This window comes from Lichenostomus cassidix, chromosome 9 (assembly GCF_008360975.1).
Source record: "Lichenostomus cassidix isolate B80296 chromosome 9, HeHo_3.0, whole genome shotgun sequence".
NCBI classification, from domain to species: domain Eukaryota; kingdom Metazoa; phylum Chordata; class Aves; order Passeriformes; family Meliphagidae; genus Lichenostomus; species Lichenostomus cassidix.
This window is the reverse complement of record NC_139490.1, coordinates 12388330-12402023: the sequence shown is the minus strand read 5'-3', so window position 1 is coordinate 12402023 and position 13694 is coordinate 12388330. Positions and strand designations below refer to the sequence as shown.

The following is a 13694-nucleotide window of genomic DNA, read 5'->3' as shown; positions in this document are numbered from 1 at the left end:
TTGCAGAAATAACGGCTGGTAACACAGATCACAGTAGCTAATCACACTGTTAACGTCCCTTTCCAGATTAGTTTACATGATTTCTGTGAGCCATTGCTGTATCCATTATAATTGTTGATGTTGCCTTTCAGGACACAAGGATTTATGTGACCTAAAGCTAAAGAAACTTTTCTCTTAATGTCAGTGTATATTACCTGACAGAAAACATGCACCTTGGCTGTCTTGAGCCAGCAGTTACCAAGTCCTCACATACAAAATTAAAAAGGGGAACTCACAATGGTTTCAGGACCAGTATCATAACCATGTCATCTAGGGATGCAAAACCAACCTCAAATTTATGTGCAGACAAACTAGAGAATTTTAATTAGCAGAAATGTTAAGCCTTTTTTTTTTTTTTTTTTGTAAAGTGAAAAAATAAATAAAGAAAGACAACAGTCTGAAGACTAGAAGACACATTTCATTCCATGAGTATGCGAGGGGAAACAGGGAGGGAAGCAAGCACAGCATGGGTGATTACATGACACTTATCAATGTGAGAGAATACAAGGAAGATAAACTTGACTGTATAAATGTTAGTCAGCAAAACAAGTGTGTTTAGATTTGTCCAAAATGAAAGGAGGGCACTGGTTGCTGTACTGTCTGGCTTATAGCAAGACTCACATCATAAATGTTTTGGAAAAATTTCTGTTGACCAAAGCCTGACTTGTTCAGGACTTTCCAGTAATCACTACAGAGCAGACTTGCTTAGAAACAAAGCATAATGTATTAGCTCTGGTTTACTTTAGAATCTGTTTGTAGCACATAAAGGATCCTGACATACCAAAAACTAGCTGAACATTGTGACCTACGTTCTCATACCCACCCAAATGTGGATGACTACCACTACCACACAGAGAAAAGCAGGTAAAGAGCTTAAAAACAGGAGGAGGCAACTCCTGTTTCTGTCCAAACAGTTGATACATTTTAGGAAGCAGAATAGAACACCAATTGAAGGAACAGTGACACTGCTACAGCTGCAAAGCTTGTATTTTGTTCCCAGGAGGCAGCAAGCACTGCAGCACACAGAGAGCACAGCAGTCATTATAACTTGATACAGCTCCCAAATCAAAAGCACAAACCTACAACCAAGGCCTTTTTTCTAAACTCTAAATACAAATAAGCAGTTGGTATTTCTGTAGGGAAGGATGCTACTGTACAAAGCACTAGAACAGGTTGCCCAGAGAAGTTGTGGATGCCCCATCCCTGGAAGTGCTTGAGGCCAGGTTTCACTGGAGCTCTGAGCAACCTGGTCTAGTGAAAAGTGTCCCTGCCCATGGCAGAGGGGTGACACTTGGTGATCTTTAAGGTTCCTTCCAACCCAAACCAATCTACGAAGCATTTTACAACACAAATCATCAGTATGGCAACTCCTCCAGGCCCTTACAAATGAGTAATTAGTTTGTGTAAAAAATATACAACCCTGCTGCCTCTGATAGCAGGGTCTGGACTTGAGAGCAAATTGTGCTTTCTACATTCCCACATCTCAAGACCTCATTCACCTAGGTAACACTACACAAGTAGAGTACAAGCTGTCTAAAAAGGCTGATAGAAAATGCATTTTCCAACCACCTACCTACTGCACTCATGGCTCCTGACAAGTTACCAGTCCTTTTCCTGGCATCACCGTCTTTCAAATGCACATCAATTTGTGAATCACCATAGAAAATTGTCTTTCGCCACTCTTTTTACGTTAGTTTTTCAAAATACAACTGCAATTTATATTCTTAATCACTAGCTACATTTTAAGTTTCCAGGCACATAAAATGTTTATAGCAATTACTTCTAAAAAAAAAAAAAAAAAAAATCACTGTAGTGACCACAATAGATTTCATTAATTTCCACATTTCTTAGCTGGGCAACCACACCCATTTTTTTCTCCAAGTGCTTGTGCACCATCTGAGTGCTTTTCTTGTATTCATTGTATGTAAGGAAATATTTTCATTACATTTCTGCCGCTCAGCCACACAATTTAATGACTGTATGCCCTTCTGAGGGAATGGTTTCTCACACAACCTACAAGTATCAAAACTCTTCAAAGTCAGGTACACGTTTATATTTCCATTAGCCACCTACTTTCTCAATTAATTTATTTATTTCCCTACTCTCAAACTGGCATTTAATATCCTCACCTCTTATAAAGCCTGTTTCTTTTCAACTGCTTGACCTCAGTATCATTGCTTCTCTCTATCACCCAAGTTCTGCAGCTGTAGCTTCTAATCATCCAGCTGGAGTTCAGCCCATCCAAGCCTCTCATGAGCTGAAGAATTTAACCCTGAAGTGGTACTCCCATTTTAGTGCAGCTGACAACAGTTACTCTCCTTAATGAATCCTAGTTATAACTAATTTCTACTTCCTCTTGTTTTCACTATCAGAATAGGCCTCCAGCAAGTTCCTCTCTTTTTCCTTTCCTTCTCTTCTCCTAAAGCAAGGCCTGTGATGCACCTTGGTGAGTTCATTGCAACTTAGGTGCCTCTCCCACCTCTCCACAGCTACACCATCTGCTTCACTGGGTCCTACCATATCTATTCCTTGTTCAACAAAACAACATGTACCAATATTCTCTGCTACATTTTAAGCTTCCAGAACACACTCTTTTATCACTTTCAAAAGAAAATTATCCATCCAGACATTCTACTAACTGGAAGTCCTCGTGGTGTGACAGGGCTCACCAGACCCCACATATGCCCCAGTTCCTCCTAACTAATGACAGAACTTGATCACTCAGATCCCCCAGATGAAAGTTTCAGTAGTTAGATTCAAAATCCAGACAAGTTCTGCCCATGGCTCTTTGAAACTGTTGGCTTTTATTTGTCTACTCACATAGTCTTGGGGTTGGAAGAGTGAGCCTGCCCTCTCTAGGATCAGCATGCTGATTCCCTCTAGGTAACATTTTCCAAACCCTTCCTGTAACTTTTCATTCATTTCTAATACACCTGTTCCTATGTTGTCATCTCCGTGTTCTCTCATTGTATTTGAGCAGAACCGTATCTCCAAGAAAGGATATTGCCACAAAGCTAAAACACCCCAAGATGTTTTCTTGTCATTTATCTTAATTTAATACATCTGGAAAAAAATACCTGACACTGGTATTTGGTACCAATTTCCAACCTGAACCACCCTATAGCAGGCTTTGGGATGCACCTATGCTCCTTTCTGAGCCATAACATAAAGAACGAAATGCTGAGCACTTCAAAAAGTAATTTAAGAGTTACAGACCTTCATGCTGCTCTAGGATACTGGGGTACTATAATAATAAAATAAAATAAAAACAAGAGGCTCTTTAAATTAAGAATGCAAAGAATCAGGCAAAATATCTGCTTGCAAATTGCTGTTCTTCCTCCTCCTTCATTTCCTGATTATTGTAGGCTTTTCTACAATGCTAATGATCTTTCCAAATTGCTCTTAAAAAAAAAAAAACAAATAAACAAACTCTACACTTTATCCAGAGCACACAAGCAGGAGAGATACCAAAACAACACACAGAGACAGGCAAATCCTGCAAGTGATTCACCTCAGTGAGGAAAGGATCACAGGTGCAAAAGCAGCAAAATCATAAGGAACAAAAGGCAGGCAAATACAGATAACAGGAGAGGAAAAGGCAACAAAAGAGAAGGGATGTGATCACTGCTAAACGGTGGAACATCCTTTCCAAGAGACTAAGTAGTAAGGTGGCTGCAGAAGGCCTCCTAATCAAGATGCCTACAGATGAAAGTTTCAGGAAAGCACAACCAGGTCCTGCTTTGCCCTGCAGCAGCCTGCCCAGTGCAATGTTGTCCTAATGTCCAGAGACTGACCACCACAAGACTCCAGCGTCTGGAGTAACCTGGAGCCAGCACTACCATTCCTGTTTCATCCCTGCTTCAGAAACAGCATAACAAATACAGGGTAATGTGGCAAGATTCTTTCCCCAGCTATGAAAATCTCCTTGGGCATAGAGAAGCAGACTCCCACCCTGGATGGCAATGCACCATTTCATAGTTTAAAACCCATTGTACACAATCTACCCAGTAAGGCAACGAATGTTCCTCCTCCCATTTTTTGACTTTCTTCTATTCTGGGTCCTGTGAACTGTCCAAGCTTGCAGGGAAAGTGAGACCTGCCAGATGCGTCAGATAACTCTTGTCCAGCCACCTTCTCCACATGCAGCTCTGAAGATCCCTATAGCTGTAACATCCAGGTAAGCAAAAGCCTAGGTTTTCTTCCTAGTACCGGTTCAATCCAAATTAGAACTGCTTCTTTTTTTTTTTTTTTAACAGGCCTATAAAAATAAATAGGAAAACTAGAAAACAAAATAAGTTCTGTAAAGACAGAATGCTGTGTTTTGGCTCTAAAAAATAAAAAAAAAAAAATATCACAAGTATGCTCTTCCGTCTCACGTTGCTCAGATACCAAGCAAATTACCAAGAATGTTGCTGAGTCTGTGAATTGATAACGAGTCATTATATCACATAGCTACACTTTCCTGTATAAATTCTCTTTTTTTGGCTTAATGTAATAAAACCAGAACAGACATTGTTTCCAGTCAACTTGCCCTAATGCTGAAGTAAATCTCTCATGGTTATAGCCCTGTGCACAAATTTAAGACTTAAACACTGTAAAAGAAATGACAGTTCTTGAAAAGCATGTGGATTCTTGATGCCTATAAACAGTTTGTTAAAATATGAACACAGACATGTACCTGGCACTTCCAAAGAGAGGTTTACAGGGTAGTGTCTACTCCCTAAGATTTGTGTCTGCTTATGTTTTAGAGTTAACATGCCACAACAGGGAGGTAATAAGAAGTATGTTCTTCACCAATTATTCAATGCACTCTACATTCCTTCAGCGCTACAGCACTTTTCCAGCTGGACCATGTCAGCTCTTCCTTCAGAAAACGTGTCCAAATGCTTGCAGATAGGTCAGGAGAACATACTGTGGAATGAATATAAACTGGGAATAGCAGCAACATACTCTGTTTCCCAGACTCTTCCAAAAATTAGGTTTAATTATTAAATATGTTCATAAATACAGCCTCACTCCCTGGTTACCTGTAGGAAGGACATATAATTCATTGAGTGTTTTTCTAAAAGGATTTATATGTTCCTGCTAGTATTTTGATTTTAGCAACCTTTCAACACATTGACATCATGCATTAGATGACTTCAAGATCTAATGACTGCTGACTGCAGTATCTGACAGGGTGATCCTGACCCTTTCAGAGGAGAAAATTAAGAACATCAGTCATTATGACCAGACTTTCCCTCCTAAGCCTAGTAGTCCAAGCTCCTGTAAATAAAGGAAAACCACAAAAACGCAAAACTGGACTTGAGAGAAAAAAATTTTTGAATGGCAGTTGTAATACACAACATGGTTTTTTACAAGTTTATGTAAGTGTACAGAGAATACAGGTGAGTTTATTTATATAGATATGTTTACATATTTATACATTTTTGTTTCTTTGCAGATGGACTAAGAAAGGCTTTAGGAAATTGTCATTCATCTTATGTAATTCATGTTTTCTAAAGCACAAAGTATTCTAAATGTTACTCTTTGGCGTTAAAAGCTTCACAGTATAAACCTATTCAATAGAAACACTTCAAATAACAACAAAACTCCTGATAACCATTCTGTGATCCTCTGGTGGTTTGTTGTTCCCATCCTCATATTTACATAGTTCATTGTTAATAAGCTAAGCCAGCCCCTTGCAATAAACCAAACATTATAGTAAACAAGCTAAAATCATCTCAGTTACGAACAAACTAATGTGTTCTTACCATTCATTAAGGTTGCCTAGGAACTACTTCTACTTTTTTGAAAAATAGTCAATGTCTGGATAAACAATCCAGACCCCAAAAGGTGCACTGGAAACAGATAACATCTGAAAGCCATGAAACCAGAGTGCCAAAGGCACACCCTGGCCTGGCTGTCTGAGAGCACTGAGATAATGGTTTACAAGTAGGAACGACAGTGTTGGCTGGCCAAGATTTAAACCAAAAAAACAGCCACCTAAATTAGACTGTTAAATCATATGTCATCATACAGAGACATCCTTTTCACCATTAAAAACCAAAATTAGCACAAATAACTAGGTCTTCAAGGCATTTGTGAAAGACAACAACTCCAAGCAGGTAGTTAGCCCATTAATTAGTGTCATTCCCCCATCCCTGCCCCAGCAGCTTTCCCCATATTCCTTATGCAGTCCCACAGATTTTCTCTTGGCTCTCCACCCTCTGGGACATGTAGTGGGGAGAGGGGCAGAGAGATAAAGGACAGCAGCAGTGTCATTTCCCCAGTCACAGCAACCCAGAGCTCTGGCAGGTGAGGGGAGCTCCTGTGTGGGTCAGTAAAGAGCTGGCATGTCCTGCCACAGCCTATTCCCTCAGTAGCTCTGCCAGCTCCACAGTGGAGGGACTTCCAAATGCATACTCCATGTGTGAAACAATTTCTGGTGGATTTTGTGCTATGAAATTTGGATCAAAACCAAAGTCTGGTTCCAAAACAAACACTCCAAACTGGTGGAGTATCTGAAGTTTGCAAACTGATCCAGATTCACAGGTTTGAAAACACAAACACACGTGTTGAAATGTGACGAATTCCTGAAAAATAGTAGCTCTCATCTTCTAGCTATTTACACATTTGCATTAGGTATTAATTGCCTCCAATTTTGCCCTGCCAGGACATTGTACTTAGTCCATCTAGAGGTGTGAGTAGTGACATAAGGCAATGAAAAGTCAAGCTCTTTGGTTCTGTAGCTCACACACACCTTTTCAGCAGCATACCGGGCACTTTGATTAGATTTTGATTGAAGTGACAGATTTTCAAAGAAGGGTTATATCTCCAGTAGATCAGGTGCTACTTCATACTTGGAAACTTGCACCTATTTTTAACATAGTCAGCCTGGTGAGTCTTGGAATTTATCTGCTTTTTATCTTACTTTGTAAAATGTTTGCCCTTATTTATAATACTTTATTTAGAAAGTGCTGATTCTCAGGCCACAGTGCTTTGCAGATAGCACTGCTCTGGGGCTGAGGCAGTAAGGAGATTGAATTTCCACTCTGCCATAAGCATTCTGAGGATCTCCAGCAAGATACTGAGTGATTAAACAGACTAATTTCCCCGTAAGGAAATGCCAGTAATTCTTCTGCCCTTTCTCTTCATCCCACAGGAACAGGGCAGGGTTGGGTTGATAGGCAATATCAACCCTGGAACCACTGGGTGTTCATCCATAGCTACAATAATTATCATCCCACTCTGAACTGCTCTGATGAGAAGGGGAAAAAATTACAGTTTTATGTAGAGAGCCAAAAGACACTACTCAGTAACTCTGTGTTTAAAATACCATCTTTTACTTTTCTGTTGGTTACATCTCTTTTTCAGAAACAGCAAAACTCCCTGCTAACTAGAAAATAGTGTTTTCTCCAAACAATCTGCAGAGAGGAAAACCCATTTATTTGTGCTTCTGTTTAGCTCAAAGAACATGGTAAATAATCTCGGGAGGGTCTTATAGCTGTAATTCTTGGTAAATTTACAAAATTCCAGAAGTAAAAACTGACCTCTAATTATTTCCAAAGTTGGGCTTGAGAAGATAGTTTTTCACATAGTAATTCTCACTGATAGCACTGCACACTCTCCATTAAATTTTAATCACAATGATTAGGGTCAACAACAAGTAGAAGCCAGCTCAAACACCAATTTCTGTTTCTCCTCTTGTTGCAAAGTATAAATGGGGTTTTGTGAATACATACTGTATTTAAGCTTACCACAATGGGAAGTCTTGTTTATTGTTTTCAGAAAAGACATTTCAAAAATTACCATTACACATTAGCCCACACCCATTTTTCAGAGGTGATTAAGCAATGCAAGCATCTTGCTTTACCCTAACTGCAGCCTTTTCCAGAAACTGATAATTTTATGATCAGTTAAAAATTAAATGGGATAGTTCTTTTGACCTACAAGAGCCTTACATCATTAACATGTTAAGAGAAAGTGCCTAAACTATCCTTTTCTACTGCACAATAAAAGAACCACATAAACAATAGTCACAGAGTTTATAATTTAGATTTCTCTATTTCAGTATTTAATATGCTTCCTTCAAATTTTAACTCAGTTCTACCCTGAAGATAGTTTTTACATAAAGGTTGCTTCAACTGAGATAAATTTACTCAAAGGAAGAGTAAATGAAGGGCTGCAATGTGTTCCCCACTCACAGTACTCTGTTCACATGTAGCTTCACATATTGAGAACAAATCACACAGCCTGTCCAAACGTGCTTCACTGTCATCATCACTGCTTCCAGCTCTAAGGAATTTAAACATGATTCCTTTCACAGGAATAATGTGTTGGTTCAAATTCTGCTTTTGTAAAACCTGAAACATAAATTATATTAGTTTGGCACTGTGTGGAGATCAGAGATGAATCTCAAACAGACACGACAGTCAGGGATAGAGATGGGAGCCAAACTTCACAGAATTTGGATCATGACCACGCTCAGTATTCACTGTCCTGTGCTGAATTTCATTAAAATATTCTTTTGAATGGCACGATCCGAGTAACATTATATTTAATGGCATGCATCCTTTAGAAAACACATTTCAAATGTAACATTTTGTTGCCAGTTCCCACAAAGAAAATGGCCATGATCATGCAGAACGGGTGAACATTCACAGGCCAGATTTAAGTGGCAAACCCAAGTTAATTGATATTTGTGTGTGGGATAAAACTATTAAAAAGCAAAGCCTGTAAGTCTGAGGGGAAAAGGCTGATTTTTGAAAGCATAACAACATGTTTGATGAATAGAGGACCTCAAATATCTGCCTACTTAAAGTGGCACTTTTACTACAGCCTGACATTTCTTGGAGGTACTCAAAAGATGGCTCTTGTTGGCTCTCCCTGCTCCAGTCAGGGGAAAGCCACCATAAGCAGAGTAAAAGGGTCCTTATCGAGGAGGGTCTTAATTCATTTAAAAAACAGCAGATTTTTGAGAGGAATACAACAGAGAAATGAGAAGGTAAAGAAAAGAAGGAAACACATCATGTAGTTAAAGAGCCCCTTATTGCTGCCTGCTTTAATATTAAACTGAACAATGAGTCCAGCAAAACAAGGTCTACTTTGCATCCAGTTCAGACACAGATTTTACCTACACAGAAAGACAGATATTTGCTTTTTGGAACTGCCAGTCCAGAAGCAGCTTCTGTGACTATGCAGATGTAGTAGCACATGAGCAGCAAATCCAGCCTCTTCTTTTGAAGGCTTTCTAAAGAGTTCATGACATTAAGTTCACTTGCTTGAAAAATCCTAGAAAGCCTTCAGAAGAAGAGGAAGTATCTCCCAAATTATAGTTCTTTACAGCTACGTTCTGTTGAGCTATCATTCCCTGACCCTGTGGACTGCAGAGCAGTGTGAGCACAGTTTAGGGAGCTCAGCCCAGCCCCTGGGTGCTGCCTTGCCATGCCTGGGCTGGCTTCAGCTTTGCTTCCCAACAGTGCAACACCCAGAACTTGCTGCTGTGGAGATCCCTACCTCAAAATCAGGCTGGTATCTGTCACCCACTTCCTAGAACAGTGGGACAATTACATGTCTTTGTCATCTCTGCTTCCTACAGATCCTCTCAGTCCCCTGGGAGCTCCAATAACATCTACAGGGGGACACAAAGTTTGTGTTGAGCCAGCCATCCTCCTTCTGTCACAGAAAGAGCTCTGGGAGAAGGGCCAGAGGTTTGAATTTATCTGGTGACAGGACAGTTTCATCATGCAGGGATGATAAAGGAGAGTCTGTCTCCATCTCTTCCCTGCCCACAGAACCACCAAATTTTACTTCCCCATTAGCAATGGCAGATGCCCACACAGGGCTGGGTGCAGGGCACTCACTGTATACTCACTGTCCACTGCAGCCTCACTGCAGTCCAGCCCCAGCCCTGGCCTTGCTGGCACCTGGACAGCAACCCCTGCACTCCGAGCCCATTAAACCTTATATCTGTCACTGAATTCAATAGTCCAAACACCTAAAGTACTTGTTGTTGTTAAACTAATAATCAAGCACAACCAAGTCTTCGTATAAAAATAAGTACATAATTGCCCTATTTTGTAAACTTTAGAAAATGATGTCACACACTTATTCAGTTCAGCCTCTTATGCAGTAAAAGCCAAACAAAAAATCTACTATTTATCTATCAAAATCAAACCAGTTAAACTCTAAAGTGCTGTGGAAATGCTGAGATTTGAAATATTTGCTTTCTCAGAATCCTCATATTTTCCAGCCTCCCCTTTTGCTGTGCACTACGATGATTATAAGGGATACAATTAAAGCACACCAGCTGAGGAAGACTAGAAGTAAAAGCATATAGCTTCCTGGAAAGAGATTAACTATCTTAATTGTTCATGGACCTCATCAGACAAAACTAATAATGTAAATTTCCATAGCTCTGGAGAGGCAGCCCTTGTGGATATTAGCACCACTGCTGCTCAAAAGTCTGCAAATGACCTCCCTCACTTGTCCCAAAAGACATTTCACCCTCTCCTGCTCTCTCCTCCTCTCAAACACACAAACACAGATCACTCTGTTGGCCTAGGAAAAATGTTATGGTCTCATATAGAGAGGAGGACAACAGTAACATACACTCCTATTCATACAGCAGAAGCCAGCATTTCTCCTACAGCTGAACAAGACTGGGATCAAAAGAGAGACAGTGAGAATTACAATGTATCTTTTTTCCAAAATTTTCATTCCTTACTATTTCCCAGTAGCTTTCATTTGTTGTAGCCATGATAGAAGGGAACATACTCTGAAAACACAGTTCATCATTGACAAAAGTGGATAAAAAATTCTAAACACAGATGTATTGGCCTGGGATCAATTCTAAGTCCCTTTTCTCAGTAAACGTTTGGAGATATATAAACAGGATAGAACTGAAATACTCTTATGGCAACCAGAGAGTATTTTGATAAGTGCTCCTAAAAAATAACACAAGTTTTCTTATCTGCAGGCAAATCATCAGCTTTACTCACATCAGACTGCTACCAGGTCACATCCAGGTTTCCAGTAATTCTATCCCAATGAACTACTTATTTTCTTCTAAGCAAATGCACAGATAAATTCTATGTGCAACAGTCTAGTCTATCTCCCAAAAGGCTCAACTGTGGAAAAATTCATCAGAAATACATACAAAAGAATACAGTGAATAGAAACATCAGGCCACAAATTTCACAGCCTGTGGTACTTTCCACAAGCCTGGCTCTGATGTTCAGAAGCATGGAGATCCATGTAAGGAGCATCAGCTTTCAACCAAGAAAATACTTTTGTACTTCTTGTTCTAGGAAAAAGAAATAAAAAATTTTGAAAATGTAAAAAAATCAACAGCCAAAATGTTCAGAGGTGAATCATTCCAAACATATTACTCAAAAAAAAAAAAGAGGGTTTTAAAGGCAATGTGATTTTGAGTTCCCAATGAAGATTTGTTTTAAACTATTTATTCTCACTAAAGTACTAGTATTTTAATAAATATTGCTATTAGAAAAGCTATTTATTTGATTTCATAGCAATCAAATTGCCCAGTGCAGTCACCTTCTTAATGACAGCTCTTTGCACTAACACAAGCAATAGAATGAAACCTGCTCCCTGAAACCCTTTCCATATTACAGACATCTCAATCAATTCTGGTGGGAAGAAGCCTCTTTATTTACAGCAGTTCAATGAAAACAAAATTCTAGTCATCAAGTCTATTATTCACTGGATGTTCCTGTAAATCACATTTCTATAGCGAGCGCATGTTGCAGTGCTCATCGTGTTACAATTCTGTTATTGGGATTCCAGACACAAAACTGCTGGAAGTGAAGAGATTTTCCCCAAATTACATTAAATTGCATCTCTCTCTTACATACCCCAGAGATGGACTGAACTCAGCAGAGAGATGCAGACCCAAATTCAATTTTACATGCATCTTTTAAAAAAGAATCCAATTGAAAAAGAAGTTGTTGTGGGTTTTTTCATTTTATTCTGGTTAAAAATATAGTTATCGTCTACTTTCTCCATCTTTTCCCAAAGAGAAGAGATGATAGAATACAATACAGGGGACAACTGATCCCAGGCAGTGATTCACACATACAGACGCATTGTAAGTAGCCAGTGTTTGATGCTGGCATTGGGATTCATCTTCAGTTCCTTCAGCTCTATGGGAAATGAAAGACGTGCAAATGTCACCTTACAGAGATCTCCTGCTCATCAGGTTCTACCAGAGAACACACTGAGGCAGAACGGTCCAATAGCTGCCAAATACATTGTTACTCACTAGAGTATTGTAATCTGTCACATGCGTACAAAGAATTGTTTGGATGGAAAAGATGTGTCCAATGTGTCAAGAGCTCCATGCAATAAAACCAACAACATACATGGGAATTACACAGCACACTGCTATGTAGCCAGTTTCAGGCACCATACAGGCCTGAACAGTACTTATAACAAGTGGTTTCTAGTCCATCGTGAAAAATCTGTGAACATGCACGTAGTTCATCATTAGAAGATCTCTGAGCACAATCTCTTTAGAGAGGAAGCCAATTACAAACTCCCCAAGTGGCAGGAGGGCAACATGCTGCTAATATAGACTGCTTCAGTCCTGGCTGCTGTTCTGATGAAAATGCAGGTGGTTTTTCTAGTCACAACATAGAAAAGATCAGGGCAAAAGATTATGTCACAGGTAAATTAGTGCCTCCATCTAACACACTCATGGCCCATCAGACACAGTCTGGAACAAGTGAATTTATGCAATGTGCCACAGTTGCGCATTTCTATCTGAACCTCTGATTTAGCTAACGGATTTTCAAAAACAAATTATAGCTAGACAAGACTTTACTGATTATACATGTGCAGATGCTAAAAAGCAAGTTGTTAGCACTGCAGAATCCAAATGTTTCCTCTTGATTTGCCTCTCCTACCACTACGACTAAATAGATTTTAATTATTCTTAGGCACAATAAAGTTATACTACCAACCCTTGAAGAGTATTGCCACCTTAAATCATGTCTTTCTTAAGAGGGCCTTCAAAAACACACTAGATGTACAAAATTATAAGGAAGAAAGCCACAGTTGTGCAGCTCCGATTGGAAGCTTTAGCCCTGTCCATAACTATGGTGTGATGACCCTAAAATGAAATCCTGTTCTTGATGAGCATGACAGTCTCAGAAATCCTGCCTGAAAAGTTCTTCCCTGTCCTGTTTACGAGATCACGAGAGAAACGAACAACCAAAATCTCTCATATACAAAATCCTTTAAATGACAGTTATCAGGGAAATGAAAAGTCCTCCTAGAACATGTATTCCAAGGGGGTTTCCTCTGTTTCCTCTCCCCTCTGCTCCCAGAGAATAAAGTTTGCCAGATTTATTATGGCAATTAACCATTTATTTTAACTTCATTAGCGACGATCAGAACATTTCAGTCGTGCTCTGGCAGCCCGGGGGAGTCCTAGCGAAATAGTAATGTTTGTACATCACTCGCGACCCCTTCCCCTGAAAGCTGGAGGCCAAGGGAAGGAAGGGCCCCCCATGCGCATCCCTGCCTCATCCCCGGCTCTGGCTGTGTCCTGCACCAGCTCCCCCGCGCTGCCGACACCCCGCGGGCACCCCGGCGCTACCGGCCGCTCCGCAGCCGCGGCGGGCGGGGACGGGATGGGCAGGAGGGGAAGTGGG

At 40.0% G+C, this 13694-nt stretch overlaps 1 long non-coding RNA gene across 1 annotated transcript in view; it reads right to left on the bottom strand.

The window, feature by feature from the left end:
• The window catches only part of LOC146433303 (uncharacterized), a 61308-nt gene that overhangs the window by 15924 nt on the left and 31690 nt on the right, over nucleotides 1-13694 (bottom strand). The window lies entirely within an intron of this gene.